This window comes from Tachypleus tridentatus, chromosome 1 (assembly GCF_004210375.1).
Source record: "Tachypleus tridentatus isolate NWPU-2018 chromosome 1, ASM421037v1, whole genome shotgun sequence".
Lineage (NCBI taxonomy): Eukaryota > Metazoa > Arthropoda > Merostomata > Xiphosura > Limulidae > Tachypleus > Tachypleus tridentatus.
The window spans coordinates 80508958-80528022 of record NC_134825.1 but is presented as its reverse complement, the minus strand read 5'-3'; the positions used below and the strand labels follow the sequence as shown (position 1 = coordinate 80528022).

At 34.2% G+C, this 19065-nt stretch overlaps 1 pseudogene across 3 annotated transcripts in view; it reads right to left on the bottom strand.

Moving 5' to 3' along the window:
- Window positions 1-8794, bottom strand: part of LOC143253218 (octopamine receptor beta-2R pseudogene) — a 142564-nt pseudogene extending 133770 nt beyond the window's left edge. For all 3 annotated transcript variants that reach the window (XR_013029453.1, XR_013029450.1, XR_013029452.1), the window contains exon 1: window positions 6418-8794. The product of XR_013029453.1 is annotated as an octopamine receptor beta-2R pseudogene, transcript variant X3 (transcript). The remainder of the gene's footprint in view (window positions 1-6417) is intronic.
- Window positions 8795-19065: the final 10271 nt, after the last annotated feature.

The following is a 19065-nucleotide window of genomic DNA, read 5'->3' as shown; positions in this document are numbered from 1 at the left end:
TTAAATTATTAAGTCCTTGGCTATATGAATGAAATAAAAGTTTTACTATGTGTAATTTCTCCTCTATAGATAATTATACAATATTAAATATGGTCTGTTTATTGTAGAAAAACACAAATAATAATGCCAAACACAGTCATATCATATATATATATATATATTGAAAAAGTGTATACATTTATTTTAATATCTTTATATTATTGGGCTGCCTGTGTAATTTGGGTGTTATATAGTATGGATCTCGTATAAATTTATCATAATTAAAATTGCACTTCGCACTTTACTTGTTTCAATATGATTTACAATAAAACCTTATTTTGTTACACGTGTTTCATGTTTATTGTTTGACCTACAGCCAAAGTTTTATTTATCATTATTTTCACTCTTACCGTGGCTGCGTGTCACAACATTTTCACCTCTTTGACGTCACCACTTCAAAACTGTTCAATTCAGTCTTCCTTATATCACGTGATTAAGTTTTATCTATGACACACCAGCGTTTATAGATTTGTGTGTGATGTACGAGTTCGTGTGTCAAGGTTTTGAACTCATAATCACCTCATGGTTCTATGTTTACAATAAATAACAAGGTATATCTAAATGGCGTATACGTTGTAGGGCAGAAAGTCAAAAGGAAAAAAGTTGTTTCTTATAGTAGTCCATTTCGCATTTTACTGTTATCCGTAAATAAGTTTTACTTCACTTTGTTTTATAGAATGTATTTTAATGCAGTAGTGTGTATAATTTTTTTTACTAAGTCACACCAAGAACAGTCTGAATGATAACCCTTGAACAAGCTAGAAGAAGTCATGGACTTTCATTCTTCTTATATATATAAAATATTAACGTCTGAAAATGTGTATTTTTTTGTGTATTACAGACTCAAATATCAGTTTTTTAGAAATAAAATGCAAAATGTTGTATAGAATCTGAATCTTTATATGATAACATTTTGTATTATTTGACTACTAAAAACGTTGTAATAACTTTCTTGCTTCATATTTATTAATGCTACAGAGTAGCGTGAAGGCAAAGATAACACATTTATTTACAGTGAAAGCGTTGTAATACAACTTGAGTAAAAAAAAAAAAAGATTTCTTCGTAATATAGTGAATAGGTTGCAATTTATTCTGTTAGAAACATTGAAGGATAAAAGTAAAATTTGAACTAACTTTGACCTCTGACTGAAAACGCGTGGATACGATTTTTGGAGTATGGAAATATTCTAAACGCATGAATAAAAATAACTTTATTTCACGATCTACTAGAATGATAGTGCTCTGTTGAAACATATGTTTGCATTCAGATGCTAAATTTATGTTTTATCCAAAGGTTATATCTTATATCTTCAAAGAAATTAAATATCTGTTTGTTGTAGTTCATTTGGAAAATTATAGATATGAATACTGTTTTAGAAAGAAGCAATGTTTAGTGAGACGGTTTTAAAGCAAAGACCAAACTTGATGCTTTTTAGGAATACAAACTACTGAGTGGATAAAATATTAAACACACAGGATGTATTATAGAAACCCACACACCACTGTATATACATTTGTATTATTATACTGATTATTGTTGCTAAAAAACATTCTTACTTTTAATACATCGTAAAACAATTACTTACTATCAAGCAATATGTTAGCCTGTGTCAAAACGCATGCTTTACGAATTACAAAATTATAATATAACATATTACTTATATATTCATTTTAATATCTACGTTTGCTTCATTTTGATGTATGAGACGTGTATTTTTGAGTGTGCAATACATAAGTCCTGCCTGTTCTTCAAATTTGTAGAAGATTCTCGAGAGCAACAATCAACAATATGTTTTGCGAAAAGACTAGCGTGTCTTTGAACATTATTGAACATTCCAGAATCTCGCTTTAAAGTATATAAACAGACGTGCAGAGAGACAGAATATAATATTTTGGTCGCTACAGTCATTAAACTATAAGCCTTGGAAGCTTTAATTGTGATTAAACGCTTATTATTCGGAAAACTACAAAATTTGACCAGGAACATTTATATATTTCGAACATTACAAACTGTTCAAATTAAGCAAATTAACTTCTGGTGTTAGTATTTCTACAAGGACATAAGATATCTATCTCCTTCTGAAAATCGCATTAGGCCAAACTGAAACAATGCTAGCTAACATAAAAAAACGTGTGCGTCGTGAACCTGGACTATCTATAAAATATTAAGTTTCAAACCAGGTAAAAGAATGAATATTGTTTGCGAGTTTGTAAAGTTTTCTATACATACAATTATTTGTATTAAATGTTTGTAATGGTCGTTATTATAAATTGTATTGTTTTCTTTTGTGTATTAACATATATTCGTGTTTAGAAAGAAAACTGTGTGTATCATTCTTATTGGCAAATATCATAAGTTTGATACATATTAACATTCAATTAACTTCTAACAAAAATAAAAATTTCCATCTATTAGAAATTGTAATACGTAACATAATAAATCGTCGAAGATAAATTATAATACGTAACATCTAATTTGATAGAACTCTAAACATTTATACATTAAACATGTATAAGTATGATGTTTATTTTAGAATATTCTAATATAAAAATACAAGCACCCCGCTGGAACAGCGGTATGTCTACGAATTTACAACGCTGAAATCAGGGGTTTGATTCCCCTCGGTGGGCTCAGCAGATAGCCCAATGTGGCTTTGCTAGAAGAAAACACACACATAAAAAATGCATTCTGTATCTTGTATTTTAATTGTATAAAATATTACTTTTCTTCTCACGCGCCTACGAAAAGTTTCTTTAGTGGGTATAAATCATCTTGAATCTAGCAGCTAAAATTAAGAACGTATAGACAGATGTGACAGGTTTAAATAGCTTACATCTTAATCCTTTGATCCTTTAAGTAACTGATCCTAAGTAACATTGTTCTGATGTCATGTTATTTAGTTCAGAGAACACAATTACGCAGCTTATGAGCTTCCGAGTCACAAGTGTTCGCAATAAATACGTAAGCACTGGATATCCAATAACTCCTTTTTGTATTAGTGTACAGAACGTGTGAGGACACTGTTACTACCTCGCAGTTGTTACCGACTTTCTACTTGCTGATAAATATATAAAATATCCTCTTTTGAAAACTGAATTACGTCTGTTTAACTAGCACTGTTGTGAGATATACCACAATATAAAATTAGATGCTCCACGTCAGATGTGGTAGACACATATTTGTTTCAGAATACGTGATTTACATTTAGTTATGTCTGCATAATTTGTTTCATAAATGTTTTTGTCATGTTTATGTCGCCTAACGTGTAGATAATCTATGCTAGGGATTTTACATTTGTAGTTAACTGTATTAGAGTTGTTTACATCTAAATTAAATAATCTACACTACACTTAACCGTAAGTAACCAACGCTATAGGTATTTGCAGTAGATAAATATATTTAAGTGCTAATAATCTGAGTTATAGTTTTTTACACTTGGATATTAGAGGAAGCACAAATAGAAACATTTACTTTGGATTATGTGTTGTCACAGAATTTTAATACTGATATAAAGTTAATTAAATAAAATCAAAAGGAAGGACTGCGTTAAAAACAGCAAATCCAAACCTATGACTTTATTATATTAATTTGTTATAACCGAAAAACAAGCCGAAAAATAAATTAACAAATAATAAACAAAAAATAAATAACACTGAGCTAGTTAAAAAAATCCCAGGGTACAAGCTACAGTGTGAGATTATAAAATGTACCCTAGGTTTTGAAAGTGACTGAAAATGTAGGACACACATTGCGGTTGGGATACACCATCTATCAGTTTTAACCTCTATCCGCTAGTCTCACACAAAAATAAAGTCAAGGAGTAGCAATAGATTTAGAAATCGAAATTAGGAAAGCGAAATGTGGGTGCTCAAGCCCTCAAGGTCCCACATCTATATCATCTTTACACCTTTGACTGCCTGCAGACAGTTGTGGGAGGGTGACTGCTCTCCAAAGTAAAAAAGAATAAATAATTGAAAAATAAAAATAAGAATAAGAAAAATCAGGTACTACCATTTTGAGGTAAGCAAGTTAAAAACTTACCTCTTGAAGTTAACATTCCAGCTCCCATTATGGTAGAAAGGTATTAATTGGTAGCTCAGTTATCCCATCCAGTTATCTAAATAAACTAGTATAACATCCAAACATCACCCTTTTTTGGGAGGAGGGAATAGCTTAAAGGAAAGGTAAATCTACATAAGGATTTTGTTTAGAATAAAGTTAGTTATAAGTTTTAATGAAATTATTAATTACTGTATCTTTAGATTGGTTAATAAGTTTAAATGCTTGTGTACTATTGATTTCTTTTATCATAATAAATGCATAAAACAGAGAATATTACGTCTATATACAATAATCTAAAGATATTTAACATCTGGACGGTGTTATGTTTTAGATGAATTTAAGTCAAGAGAAACTAAAGCTGTCAACACGGGATGTCATTTACAGAAACAAGTTATCAATGCAATACTTCAAAGCTGGTATTTCCACTTTCCTTTATTTTAATCTTATGATGGACGGTAGTATACCAGTGTATATAATGACGTGATATTTACACTTTAGATAAATTATTACCACAACCACTATGTGCATTTCTTGTTCTACCTTAAGCACTAAATGTTTATTTTACCTTGAAACTATTGAGCTAAAAAAGACAAAACAATAAAGGACTCCCACTACTGAGAAGTTAAGAAGCGTTCTATATTAAGAATTTTAAAATAAGACCATATTAACTAATTTACTGATTTGGTGTACGAATAATAATAAATAATTACAGTGAAATGTAATTTGAAAAGTTACACATTATGTTATTTTTCTTTTATTACACAAACCTTTAGCTCAAGTACCCGAGTCTACGATATGGTGTAAACTTGTGTAATAAAGTAACATGAAGTGTCTAATTATGTTTAAGTATAATTAATCGATACTCGTGTTACGAGCTTAAAATAATAAATCATGGTTGTGGTTAAATACGTTCATCTAAATTATAACTTACCTTGTCAACTAAACACAAAAAAGTGATATTCTAAAGTTGTTAATGTCAAAAAGAGCAATTTAGTGTCGCACAGGCCTTATTAATAGATGGATTAATAAAGATATATATATATTATTACGTGCCATAATTGTGGTGTTACCATACAAAAACATACTGCGTTGTTCATCTCGACTTTTCTAATGCATTGTTTCAAACAAATTGTGAGTTAATGTTCAGTGACATGTTTGAAAGAGTTTATTAGTTTATTGTTGGCTCAAATTTTGTTTATAAACTGATATCAAAACGACTTAATGTAAGCCTCAGAATACATTGTCCGTTTGGAAAATGAATATTGTTGTCTGAATAACATTCGGCCTGGCATGGCCAAGCGTGTTTAGACATGCGACTTGTAATCTGAGGGTCGCGGGTTCGCATCCCCATCGCGCCAAACATGCTCGCCTTTCAGCCGTGGGGTGTTATAATGTGACGGTCAATCCCACTATTCGTTGGTAAAAGAGTAGCCCAAGAGTTGGCTGTGGGTGGTGATGACTAGCTGCCTTCCCTCTAGTCTTACACTGCTAAATTAGGGACGGCTACCACAGATAGCCCTCGAGCAGCTTTGTGCGAAATTCAAAACAAACAAACTGAATAACATTCAATGTTAGTAAAGAGCTATCCTTTATTTTGGAGGTAGACGTAGCTCAGTGGTAAGCGAGTCGGAATGTAAATCTGCAGATACATGGTTCTCGTCCCTTTATCCCACAAAAAAGAATTACGCTCAGCAGTTTGGGGTCGAGGGTGAGTTATAAGAATGGTAGCTAAATCATACTGTTTGACCAGACATTAATAGTCCAAGAGTTGGCGACGAGTGCTGTTAGTTAGCTAGTCTCTAATCCGTAAGTTTAAAATTAGGGATTGGCTAGTACAGATATCCTTGGTGTAGCTTTACGCGAACATCCCAAAACAAACAAACAACCTCTGTTTGTATAATGCATGATACTTACTCCTTAATGATATTCTCGTGTTTCAGACGAGATATTTAGAAACGTGATGTTAAAAACTGGAGCTGACGCCAAAACATTGTAACAGACCGATATTTCACGCAGGGATTATTTTCATGACCGGTAATTCACATTGGGGTGTAACATATTTCAATTAATTTGATAAACACCAGCTTTGTAGCTTAAATCCATTTTTATAACGTTGAAGAACTTAAAGATAATATGTAATAGATACAAGTGAGAGTTACTGCATAGTGCATAAGAGATAATGAGACAACGGTAAAGACAGTTTTATTAACATATCTATTAACCGATAATTTCAGAAATTACTTAATTCACTATTGTGGTTTCATAACAAGCAAAGATTCTCAAACCCCATTTTTCCAAATACAAAATGTTCTTACCTGCGTATAACAAATCAGTCGCGAAAAGATTTATTTTCTACCAGGCCAATGTCTTGTGTCGCTCTATACGAACAGTTACACGGCACATTTGTGCTTTCTCTTCGGTGATTGTCCTGTAGCGAGATTCGACGACACGCACAAAACAAGGATATCAGGGTTTGTTTAAAGGCTTCTCTAAAGTCTCTGTTAAAGTAGGCATAAATGATAGGGTTCAGAGAAGAGTTGAAGTACCCTATCCAGAAAAGGACATCCACAACAATATCGGGACAGTAACACGCGTCTCCACACATTGTTATCGATACGTACCACAGGAAGAAGGGAAGCCAACAAAGGATGAAAGCACCCATAATAACGCCCAGCGTTTTAGCTGCTTTATGTTCCCGTTTCAACTTAATCAAATGACGTTTAGTAGGAGTAAAATGTCCACTTTCGGTGTCATCACAATGTGAATATCTGTGTTGGGAGGTGGAGTTAACCCCACCAATTGCGGTATGGTCAGCACTAGGTCGATGGTACATTCCAGACTGGGATTTTAGCAGCGTCTTCTCTTGTTTGGAGGCTTCGAGAAAGATCTTCCAGTAGGTGAACACCATGATAAAGCAGGGGATCCAGAAGGATACACTAGATGAAATTATAGCATAAGGCTTGTTAACCACAAAAGAACAGTCCTCTGGATGACTTTCTTGGAATTTCAGATGGTCTGCTGTTGTATACCATCCAAGAAAGATAGGGATGAAAGATATTAAGGCAGACGAGATCCAAACGCAAACGAGCATGATGGCAACAGTTCGACCAGTCAGTTTGTTGGGATACTCTAAAGGTTTGATGATTGCATAATATCGATCAACGCTGATGCAGCAGAGGTGCATAATGGAAGCCGTAGAAAAGAGTACATCACAGGAGTTCCAAAAGTCACATGTAATGGGATCAAATACCCATCTACCAGCAATCTTTACACTAGCGTTAAAAGTCATGGCAAGGAGAGCCACTAGGGTATCGGCAAAGGCAAGGGATACAATAAAATAGTTGGTTGTAATCCGCAGTTTGTGATGACGAAATACACTGACAATGACCAAGGTATTGCCAAATACCGCAGAAAACATAATAATGATCATGACACATGATTTCAGAACCAATGTAAGAATGTCGTCCCACATATCGGGATATGTCCCCATATCGGTGCCATTGCTAGTGTTCCCTTCAACAGAGGAGTTGGGTTGGATAAGGAGAAAAGTGCGTGTATACCAGGTAATCGTCATTTTAATTTACAGACACTCACTTCCCCATCACAAAGATCTCACAATTGAAACTTAACTTTACGATATGCTTTAAGCTGAGAGGAGTAGCCTCTCCCTAGGCGTACGAGAGCGATGTTTTCCTACTAAATGGGGGGGCTGCTCTAGGCTCAGCGGTTTTCTGCCAATATGAGCGTCTATACTTTGTCGCGTGTAACTGAGCCGTGAGCGCTCTCACGTGGAAAACTGAAGTCTTTGCCGTCGCAGAAGGGGACGAATAATATAACACGCACACTCACAGATATATACGTCTCGAAACACTCACGAGATCAGATACCTTCAGTTTGTTTTGTTATTGAAACTAAAACGTGTAGGCAGAACTTCTTGATGATGACAAACCCAGAACATTTCGCACAGATAGAGGTGGAACTGATTGTATTGATTCTTGATGAACATTAGAAACGAATTGCATTTCCTTTTGTCCCTATTTCGTGATGACAGACTCGACATTTTTAAATCTATTATCTTTTCGTAACTTGATGCACACACAAGTATTCCTTTTTATTTCTCCATGCTGCTTTAAATTTTATTATTCAACAAAGAAAAGCGAATAACAAATTGTTTTTGGACACAAAATTAAAAGTTTACAATAAACATATTAAGTTTTGTAAACATTAGAATTATGAAAACTGCTTTCGAGGAATATTTCATAAATCGCGGCCGGCATTTTTTGAGCTCTTATATTAGAAATATTTTGTTACATGCATTCGAAAATAACAGCAAGTATGTGTTTGTGCACCTATACATTTGTGTTGCTAATTTTAACTGGAAACTATCTACACTAATCTCATTCTACTCTCAGGAATCTCTTGTAGCAAAAATAAAAACGTCTACTAACGAAGTCTTTATGTAGCGCACTGTTTAGTTGGACCTGTAGCTGATACGCCTTCCTTCAGCCCTTTAAATAAAACAAGGCCGAGAATCTCATTGCTTTCACTTGGCTTCCACACAAAGTATAAAACAACTCAGTTCACATTCGCCGTTATCAACCTTCTTACAAAAAAAAAAAAACTTACGATATTTCAAGTAATTAATCACCTGAAACCTTCGTAACAAATAAAATATAAGGAAACACTTGGGGAAATCCCAACGCTTGAAGGAAACTTGAAGAAATTAGTAAAAACAAGAGGGGGAACATTACACATTCGGTTAGGGTGGGTAGGGTAGTCATAGAAGGTGATTTGATTTCTATTGGACGTTCAATAAGTTAAATGAAGTGTGGAATAATTTGTAATGGAATTAGTAATGTTAAGTGTAATTATCTTGGTAGAAATCCGAGAAAAAATATGTAAATAACAAGAGTGATTTGGATACGTGCCTACAAGGGAAATATTTATATAATTTTTTACTTCATAACTTACTTGTTGAGATAGTTGTGATCTGTTACCTAAATTAGAAAAAAGAAAATTTTTGTTGGTTTCGGAAGACCAGTTTCAAAGTTATTCTCATGTTGCAATATATTATTGAGAGTATCCACATTTTTCATAGTATTTTGGGAAAGAAATTCTTGCGAAAATTATTATTTTAAAATTTATTTTTAAAACTATCTTGTCAGTAAATCATACCCGTCGCATCAAATATGCTCGCCCTTTCAGCCGTGGGTGCGTTATAATGTTTCAGTCAATCTCACTGTTTGTTGGTTTAAGAGTAGCCCAAGAGTTGGTGGTGGGTGGTGATGACTAGCTGCCTTCCCTCTAGTCTTACTCTGCTAAATTAGGGACGGCTAGCGCAGATAGCTCTCGTATATCTTTGCGCGAAATTTAAAACAACAAACAAACGGCAATTCATAACAGTATATCGTAGAACTAATTAATATTTCACTTCACTCAGACCTCTTTCCTCATTTCAACATAGACGTTTATGCAACATTGTTCAATAATATACTATTTAAGGAAGTTAAGGTCTTGAAGTCATAGTCTTACTTTTTAATAGTTTAGGAAAAAGTTTAAATTAATAGCCAAACGGAAGGACCAGTCTTTCGTACACATCTCTCAAAACTTTTACAAACCAAGCAGCGAAGTAGGCTACTTATTTTTTTAAAATGATTGTAAATCTGATCAAAATGTTTACACACCAAAGGACGATATACAATATTTACTTACAAAATTACTGTAAATTTGTTCAAAACTTCCAAAAACTAAGAAGTCAAGTAGGATACTTATTTTTTAAAATTATCATAAACCTTATCGAAACTTTTACAAACCATGGGGTGACGTTTAATATTTGCTTATAATATTACTGTAAATCTGGTCCAGGTGTAAATGTATATAGGTATGAATTAATACGTCTACTATAATTAATTATATTCGTTTCATTTACAGAATCAAATAGTCACTTTTCTCAATAGAATTAGGAAAGCGTCTCTAAAAATGTCTATGAAGTCCAATATATCATTCTATCTACCACTTGCTGAGTTATTCCGGTTTTGGGAAATTCCATCTCTCTTACTGTGTATTACATTCTTGTTATTTCTAGTTGCTACTTACTTGCCGTTATAAAAAGCCTAGACTGATCTTTTTCTATTTTCCCTTCTCCAGGATTACTGATGAATATCTCGAAATAGGTATAACTCAATGACAAATGATGAGTCGGGTGATAAATTGAAACCGGTATAAGTCAGTGACAAATGATGAATCGAGTGTCAGAATGGGTGTCATATTTGTTTTGAGTACCTTAAACAGCTTACATTCTGAACATTTCAGAAGAATAAGTTAATGACATCACTGCAACGTATTGTGCAGATCTTATATAAACATGGGTTTAATAATGTTTAGGGTGTACATAACATCTGTAACTATAGCCAATCCAACGTATTTTACAGAATGTATTCAACATGCTGTCCTTGTAATTCGAAACAAGTTTTTTTTGACACCCTGTAGAGCACGGGTGGGCAACTTATTTTTCATAGTGGCCACAACTGTGGTTAATGAAAACAACGTTGGCCACACTATTAAAAAAATAAATAAAATGAAGGATGGTTTTCTAATCAAAATAATTGCATTTCAACTAATCTTCAATGTGAAAACTGATGGGGGTTTTTATCAACAAGTTTCGTGAAATTTGGCTTAATATCTACGTTCAATGAGCATCTTAGCTCTGCCTCTATATTTATGTCAGTAATTCGAGAACTGTATCAAGTTTTTAGAAAAGCTAGCGTAGAAAATGTTAACTCAAACATCCATGCGAATCCAAACATAGAAAATAATTTTAAGATTACTAACTTTAAATTTGGAAGACTCATTTATCAGAATAGTGAGCCACATATTTCTGATAGAACATTTTTGTTTAACTTTTTATGTGTTTTGTATTTTGCAGGATGAGCAACTCGTCTTCAAATCCACACTTATCAAAAGACAAAAAAGATGTAATTTTCTTACTGAAATTTTCTAAATCAAATTGAAATGCATTATGCAAAAATCAAATATCAATTTCAAATTTTTAAATTCGGAGAAACGTGATTTAAATTTTTGAGATAGATTTTTGATCCAGTTTGTATAGAGATCATCTTTAGCATAAGAGAAATCATAGTCCTTACTATTTTCTAGAAAACTATTCAACTTTGCAAAATGTGTCAAATCATTCTTTTGTAATTGTTCCGCAATGAGGTTTAGCTTTAATTGAAATTCATGAATAGACTGTGATTGCTTGCTTATTATTTTACCTCTTTCCTGAAGCTTCGTATTCAAATGATTCAAGTGAGCCATCATGTTGCACAAAGGTGCAAATCACACTGCCATGACAAAGTTTCAATTTAGGGAAATTTTCAATCTTATTTTTTTCAACAATATAATCTTTTATTTGAAGAAATAAGGAAGTAAATCATTCCAAGACTTTTCCTCTAATTAACTATCTTAAATTTGCAAAATCAGAAAGATCATCAAAAGTATGGTCACTGCTTTTCTTCGAAAACTCAACAAAACTGTCGACGGATGAAAGAACTACCACTTCTAATATAATTCATAATTTTTACAACAATGTCCACCAAATTTTTCAGTTCATCATTTTTAAACATCTGAGCACATAAGTTTTCCTGATGCAAAATGTAAAGGAAAGATGGCAGCGTGGCATTATTTTCAATTAAATGATGCTTCAAAAGAGAAACAAATCCTACTTTTGCCCCAGTAATGGCGGGAGCACCGTCTGTTGTGACAGAAACCAGTTTTTTTTTTTTTAAATACAGATTGAATTTTGTTGACATTTCGAGAAATTTTTCAAACATATTTTTTTCACATGTTCATAATCCACAAAGACCAAGCATTTTTTCCCTCACATAAAGATCTGAAGTTACATATCAAACCCAAAATATCAACTGTGCAGTGTCACTAACATCTGTTGACTCATTTAGTGCTAAAGAAAAATACTGTCTTTTAGTTGTTCAGGCAACTGATTTTCTATGTCTTTCGCTAACTCTAGCATTCTGCGGACAATTGTTCTTTGACCTAACTGCAAATTATTTACCTTTTGAAGAATATCATCCTTTATTTTTGAATCATAATTCTCCAATAGAGTTTCAATGACCACAATCAATATTTTTTTTATTAGTTCAGCATCAGAAAATGATTTCTTTTTTTGAGCTAGAATCCAAGCTACTTTATAGCTAGCTAACGTAATTAGTTCTATCAAAGATAAAAATCTTTTTAGGCTTTCCTTTTGTTCATGAAGTTGTGCTTTCAGATGGCTAATGTCATTTAAAACGATTTTTACTATCAACTGGAAATTCTACATCAAATTTGTTGTGAAAATTGTTAAAGTGTTGCTTGAGATTGTATCCTTTATTATTCCTAAAATCTTTGTTACACAAAAGACACACTGGTTTATTATTTGCTTCAATTATTGCAAGTTTCAACTCCCAATTTTTATTAAATTTTCGTTTCACGTTTCTCCAGTCACGTGCCATTCCTTTTCTGGCAGTAATGCCAGAATAAATTAAATTGTCTTTATTTTCTGAGTGTTCACCATCATCTGGATTCTTTCGTTTTCGAATTATCCACTTATCTATATTATGGGATTGAAAACACTTGAAAGTTGCACAATGAAAATATATTTGCAAGCGCATGCAAAACAATGCACATTCGATAACAAACATCTAAACCAGCATGACTTCACAAAATGGGCAGAGTCTGTGGCAGAGATGACGCGCGCAACATTAGAGATGACGTGAAGCAGTGCTGTTGCTGATTACCAAATTTGCGATAAAAAAGTATAAGAAAAAGTTTATTCCTAAATTTGAGCTGGTCATAACTGTGCTATCCACTGGCCACATGTGGCCAGTGGCCATGGAGTTGCCCACCCCTGCTGTAGAGAGTAAACGACACTTCAATGCACCTGAACAAAGCTTCAATTAAAGTAACAGCGATTAAAGTTTATTGTCGAAAAAAAGTTTTATCTTAAATATAACGTGTCGTGAATTGAATACGGGACACATTTAGCTGTTAAAAACAATCTAAATTTTAGATCATTAAATATTTCATTTTTTACATTCATCATTTTAATGTATTCATTGTGCAGCCATTCAGCATTAGTGTAGTAGCAATGTTCTCTTTAACATCTTTTAAGTGATAAATTATAGGTGAAAATGCTATTTATGTAATATACTTTTGTGGTTTACCGTTAACGCAACCTTCGTTAAAGGCATTTTGGGAGGCAAAAGTACCGATTCTACACTGACCATATGCATCAATCCACTCATCTCTCACGTAGAAAACAAACAAAACAAAAATGATTTGAACTATTTTTATTTTTGAAATAACACGAGATAAAAACGAGATGACATACACACAAGGCAAAATTGATTTTTTTTTACATATGCTTTTATAAAGCCAAATAACTGAATTGTACTGAACTTTGATTTTTAACCCTACGCAAAAAAAAAAACCATCTTGTACATGTATCACTTGTAATGTACGCGTGCGTTATTTTCTTCAGCAAGACCAAGTCAAGTCAACTGCTCGGTCTTTGGAGGGTAACACTGGGGAACACTCATTTTGTTGCATTTAAAAAAAGACCTTTCTATAGTCAATTTGAGTGTGTTGATTTCAAATCTGAAGTCGGTTTTTGTCTGCAAGCTACAGATTTTATGCAATTTGAGATTTTTATTTATTTTTTAATTTTTCGTTATTATAGGAAATTATAGGAATAGCTTATCAATTTGTTTGTGTATTTTATTCAGGTAGGAATTTGCGTTTGTACACTTCATCTGGACAATCTCGTTTAATGTTCCAGCAGAAGTCAGCCATCATACTTTTGTCCCAGCGCCCTTGGTAGCGTTCTTCCATGACCTTTAGGTCTTGGTGGAATCGTTCTCCTTGTTCGTCACTCACAGCCCCCAGGTTGTCAGGGAACTTATCAAGGTGGCTGTTCAAAAATGAAGCTTGATGCTCATGTTGCACCGAGATCACGAAAAGCGAGGAGCATTCTGTTCACAAGTTCACTGTAGTTCTCCGCCTTATTGTTTCCAAGGAAGTTCTGAACGACTGCCACAAAGGATAACCATGCTGCCTTTTCTAAAGCGGTCATCTTAGCAACAAACTGATCATCACGAATTAGGGTTCGAATCTGTGGGCCATCAAACACGCCTGCTTTGATCTTCTCAAATGATAACCCTGGTAAAGCTGTGATGATGTGTTGGAAACATTCACCTTCGGTTTCCAGTGCCTTGACAAATTGCTTCATCAAACCTAATTTGATGTGAAGAGGAGGAAAGATGATCTTATCTCTGCTTACAATTGGGTCTTGTATGATATTTGGCATGCCTGCTTCAAGGGTGTCACGAATAGGCCAGTCCTTCTGGACCCAATGTCTGTCTCGTGCTCGGCTGTCCCACATACAGAGGAAACATGGAAACTTGGTGAAACCTTTCTGTTGTCCAAGAAGAAAGTTGACCATCTTTAAGTCTACACAAATGATTCAATTGTGCTCATGATATTTTAATAAGTCCATGGCCATTCTCATATCATCATAGTCTTCCCACAAATGCACTGAGTGACCGACAGGTACTGTTCCATAAACATTCCCATTATGTAAAAGAACACACTTTAGACTGCGTTTTGAACTGTCTAAAAAGAGTCTCCATTCAGCAGGACTATAGTAAGGTACACCCAGTTCTTTGAGAAGCCCTTGGATGTCATGGCAGTAAACAAACTGTCTGTCTTCTGAAAAAAAGGTCACTAAAAGCTGATCACGCTTTCTGAAATATGATACTTTAACAGAGTGATCAACAAGGTTTCTGCCTTGTAATCTTGATGCCAAAAGCTCTGCTGCTTTCTTTGAAAGACCTAAATCCCGCACTAAATCATTCAGTTCAGCCTGGGGAAGAGGCTTGGGGACGGGGAAAGGTTCATTGTCTGAAGAACAGTTCTCCGATTGTGTACACTTTTCTGACAATTCACTGTTCTTGTTCGCTTGTATCATGTCCAATGACTTTATCGTCCAATGAAGGCAAGCCTTTGAAAACTGGAACAGGAACTTCTTCAGAGTGCGGAGCAGGCCGAATAGCTGAGGGAATGTTTGGATACGTAATCTTATGTCGGTTTTTCTTCCCAACACCCGTTGTGTTTACCATGCAGAAATAACAGTCAGTTACATGGTTGGTGGGTTCGCGCCAAATCATTGGAACACCAAAAGGCAGACCATTGCGTTTTCCTTTGGTCCAGTCTCGAAGCATTTCCTCACAATTGTGGCACACAACATGAGGAGCCCATTGCTTGTCTTGATCACCAAGATGAACTTCAAAATATGCCTTGTAGGCACGCTTGACGAACGAGGATATGTTACGTCTCTGACGATTGAGTGTGTTGCATCCACATATGTAGCAGAAGGCATCAGGCTTGTTTCTGCAATGATATCTATTTTTGGAAGCCATGTTTGATCTGAAACAAAAGAAGAATGATCAAAATATTAGAAGCTATCTATATATATGGACGTGAAAATGCTTATACATGGTTTACGAAAGTTCACATTTGTACAATTTCATTAACCTCAAATTGCATACAAACTAGAGCTTGTAGAGAAAAACTAATTTCAGATTTGAAATCAGCGCCTAAACTCCTTTAGAATCAGTTAAAATATCCAATGCAACTCAAAGTTACTGAAAAAGTGTTCCCCAGTGTAATCTAACTCTTGATTGTAGTGTTATAAATCAGTAAACTTACTGTTGTTTCACTTGGGGACCTCGTAATGAGATGGAAACAATGTAAAAATAAATACTTTTCTCTGAAAAGTGTATTTAGTTTCGATGTTAAAAAGTGTTTTGCTCTAAAGACATACTTAGAAACACATAAGTACAAATAGAAGAATTTAAATCCAGATTCAAAAATTTAAATAAAACTATGTTCTGCAAAGAATTTGCAACAAACTGAAATATATTATCTATACATTTTTATTTTAGTATTTCTAGTTATTATTACAGTAAATGTAAGAAATTGTTTAGATTTATTTTCTCAGTTCTAAACTATCAGGCGCGGCACGGCTAGATGTTTAAGGCGCTCGACTCATAATCTGAGAGTCGCGGTTTCGCATCTCTATTGTACCAAACATCGTCGCCCTTTCAGTCGTTGGGGCATTATAAGGTGACAGTCAATCCCACCATTCTTTGGTAAAAGAATAGCACAAGAGTGGGTGGTGATGACTAGCTGACTTCCTTCTAGTGTTACACTGTTAAATTAGGGACATCGAGTGCAGATAGCACTCGTGTAGCTTTGCGCAAAATTTAAAAAAAAGTATGAACATAAGGCTAACTACCACCAACAACGCTTTTGCTTCCTTTAAAAAGTGCAATTTTGGAATTTTTTAATATAAAAACTATGATGAAATTTATATTGGACTGTTAAGTATTTCAAACAAGTTCAGTAAATGCATTCTTCTTAAGCTGTGAAAGACAAATGGTAGGACTAACTTAGGCAAAGTTTATAACTATTGATTCGTATAACACTTCTAAAAGAAAATAAATTTAGCTTTGTCTAAAATGTTAATATAATTTACCCGTGGTCTATTCTACCGAATAGAAGGAGTACATTTTTTTTTTTCAAAATTGCTTTATAAAAGCAGAACAACCCATTACTTCTAAAATTGAACCCAAAATATTGTCAAAGTGTTAAATGAGGAACACAACTAGGTAATATTCAGGGAGACGTTCTCTTAACCTCTGGATTACCAAATTAGGCATATTATGTATCCTCAGCTTTTGCATTTAGTTACGTTTTTCACAAACATAAATATTTTTTGGCCACATTCCTTATAAAAAAATAATTAGAAAACAATAAATATGTTATTTTTCACACATACATGTATTTTACTTAATCATGGAAGAATATCTAAATCATACTGATTTTATAATGTCTGTTTGATAGACTGAAAATAAGAAAATTAAAATGTAAAACAATCTTGAAAAATCACTATAAAAATAAAGTATTATTAACTTCTTGAAAACAAGATGATTAAAAAGTAAAATAATCTGGAAAAACCACAATATAAAAATTTAGTGTTATTAACTTCTTATTTTTGATAGAAAAGTCACTATTCTGTATCTTAACAATACATTCTACTGGAACATTTTTAGAAGTTATTACTGGAACAAATTATTAGAAGTAACTAAAGTCGAAACGGTGTGTATTAGTTGTGATTATCTCACACGAACTGATAACCTTAGTTTTTCAGCTTATGTGCCTACTATTCGATTGACTACAGAGTTCTAAGGTCCCTCATGGTCAGGTAGTTAGGGCGCTCGACTCGCAATCTGAGGGTCGCGGATTCGAATCTCCTTCTTACCAAACATGTTCGACCTTACAGTCGTGGAGGCATTATAAAGTTATGGTTAATCCCACTATTCGTTGGTAAAGGAAATGGCTGTAGGTGGTGATGACTAGCTGCCTTCCCTTTAGTCTCACACTGCTAATTTAGGGACGGCTAACGCAAATAGCCAAAGTGTACCTTTGCAAAAAATTAAAAACAAAAATACAGAACAAACCAAACTCACCAAGCATGCTCGTTCTTTTACGTGTAGGGACATTATGACGCAATTTAACAACAAACTAATGGACAATTTTTATGAACTGCTAACTCAAGTGACTAATAATGCTTTGTATGTGCAGTTGGCGTGAGTAAAAACTAGAATGCTAATACTTCACGCAACTAGCTCGTGCTACATGCCACACGATATGCGAAGCATACTTGGTGGTCTAACTTTTTTGTGAACACGCTGAACAACCCAACATTCAGGTTATTACGTAACGGTCAATTCCAATATTCGTTAAACTATATTTCGTGCAAAACTGTTGGCCAGGTAGTTAGGGCATTCGACTGGTAATCTGAGGGTTGTGGGTTGGAATCCCTGTCACTCCAAACATTCTCGCCCTTTCAGCCGTGTGGGCGCTATTATGTTTTGATCATTCCCAGTGCTCGTTGGTAAAAGAGTAGTCCAAGAGTGGGCGGAGGGTGGTGATGACTAGCGGCCTTCCCTCTGGTCTTACACTACTAAATTAGGGACGGCGAGCTCAGATAGCCTGCGTGTACCTTTGCAAAAATTAAAAACAAATGAGCAAATCTGTTTCAAGATATAATGTCATAACATCTGGGGGGTATGCTCCACGCTCCTGTAGAATTAGCATATTTTGGACGCTGATTGTGCTTCGCACAATTTGTGTTAGATTTTAATTTCACAACTTAAAATCCCCATTTCAAACGTTTTGCGTACGGGCCTAAAAACCGACGGAATTTTCAAAGTGAGAGAATGGTAATATTAATTATCTGTAAGTGAGAAAATATGTAAAGTATGGTGGTCGTGTCCATCCTGTAGTTCTAGGCAATTTGACAACAAACTAACGAAGAACTTCTCTGAACGGCTTACTCAAGTGACAATAATGGCGCTGTGTGTGTATAGTTAGCGTGAGTAAAAACTAGAGTACTGATACTTCACGCAACTAGCACGTGCTACATGCCACGTGATGTGCGAAGTATATATAAAAGTATCACTTTTTTTCTTTTTTTTTTGTGTGTGAACACGCTGTACAAGCCGAAAGCGGCACGTCTGACATACGGGTTGTTATATGACATTGTTCTACAAGGTAATGTACTTTATGTTCAGGCGAACATTTATCTTGATTCGTGCTATCAGGACAGAGCAGACAATGTAATAAAACAGTAAAATATTCTAAAGAGCAGAACATGTTGGTGATTTATAACGTGTTATATGATATTGTGAGTAATATCAGCTTTAAAAAGTTAAAAGTAGATGAACGTCACTAGCACGACACAGATGTTTATTATTAGTGATCCAATAATATTGCTAACAGTATCTAAACATTATTACGAGTGTATGAACATTGTTTTAAGTTGCTGATCGTTAGTCAAAGTCACT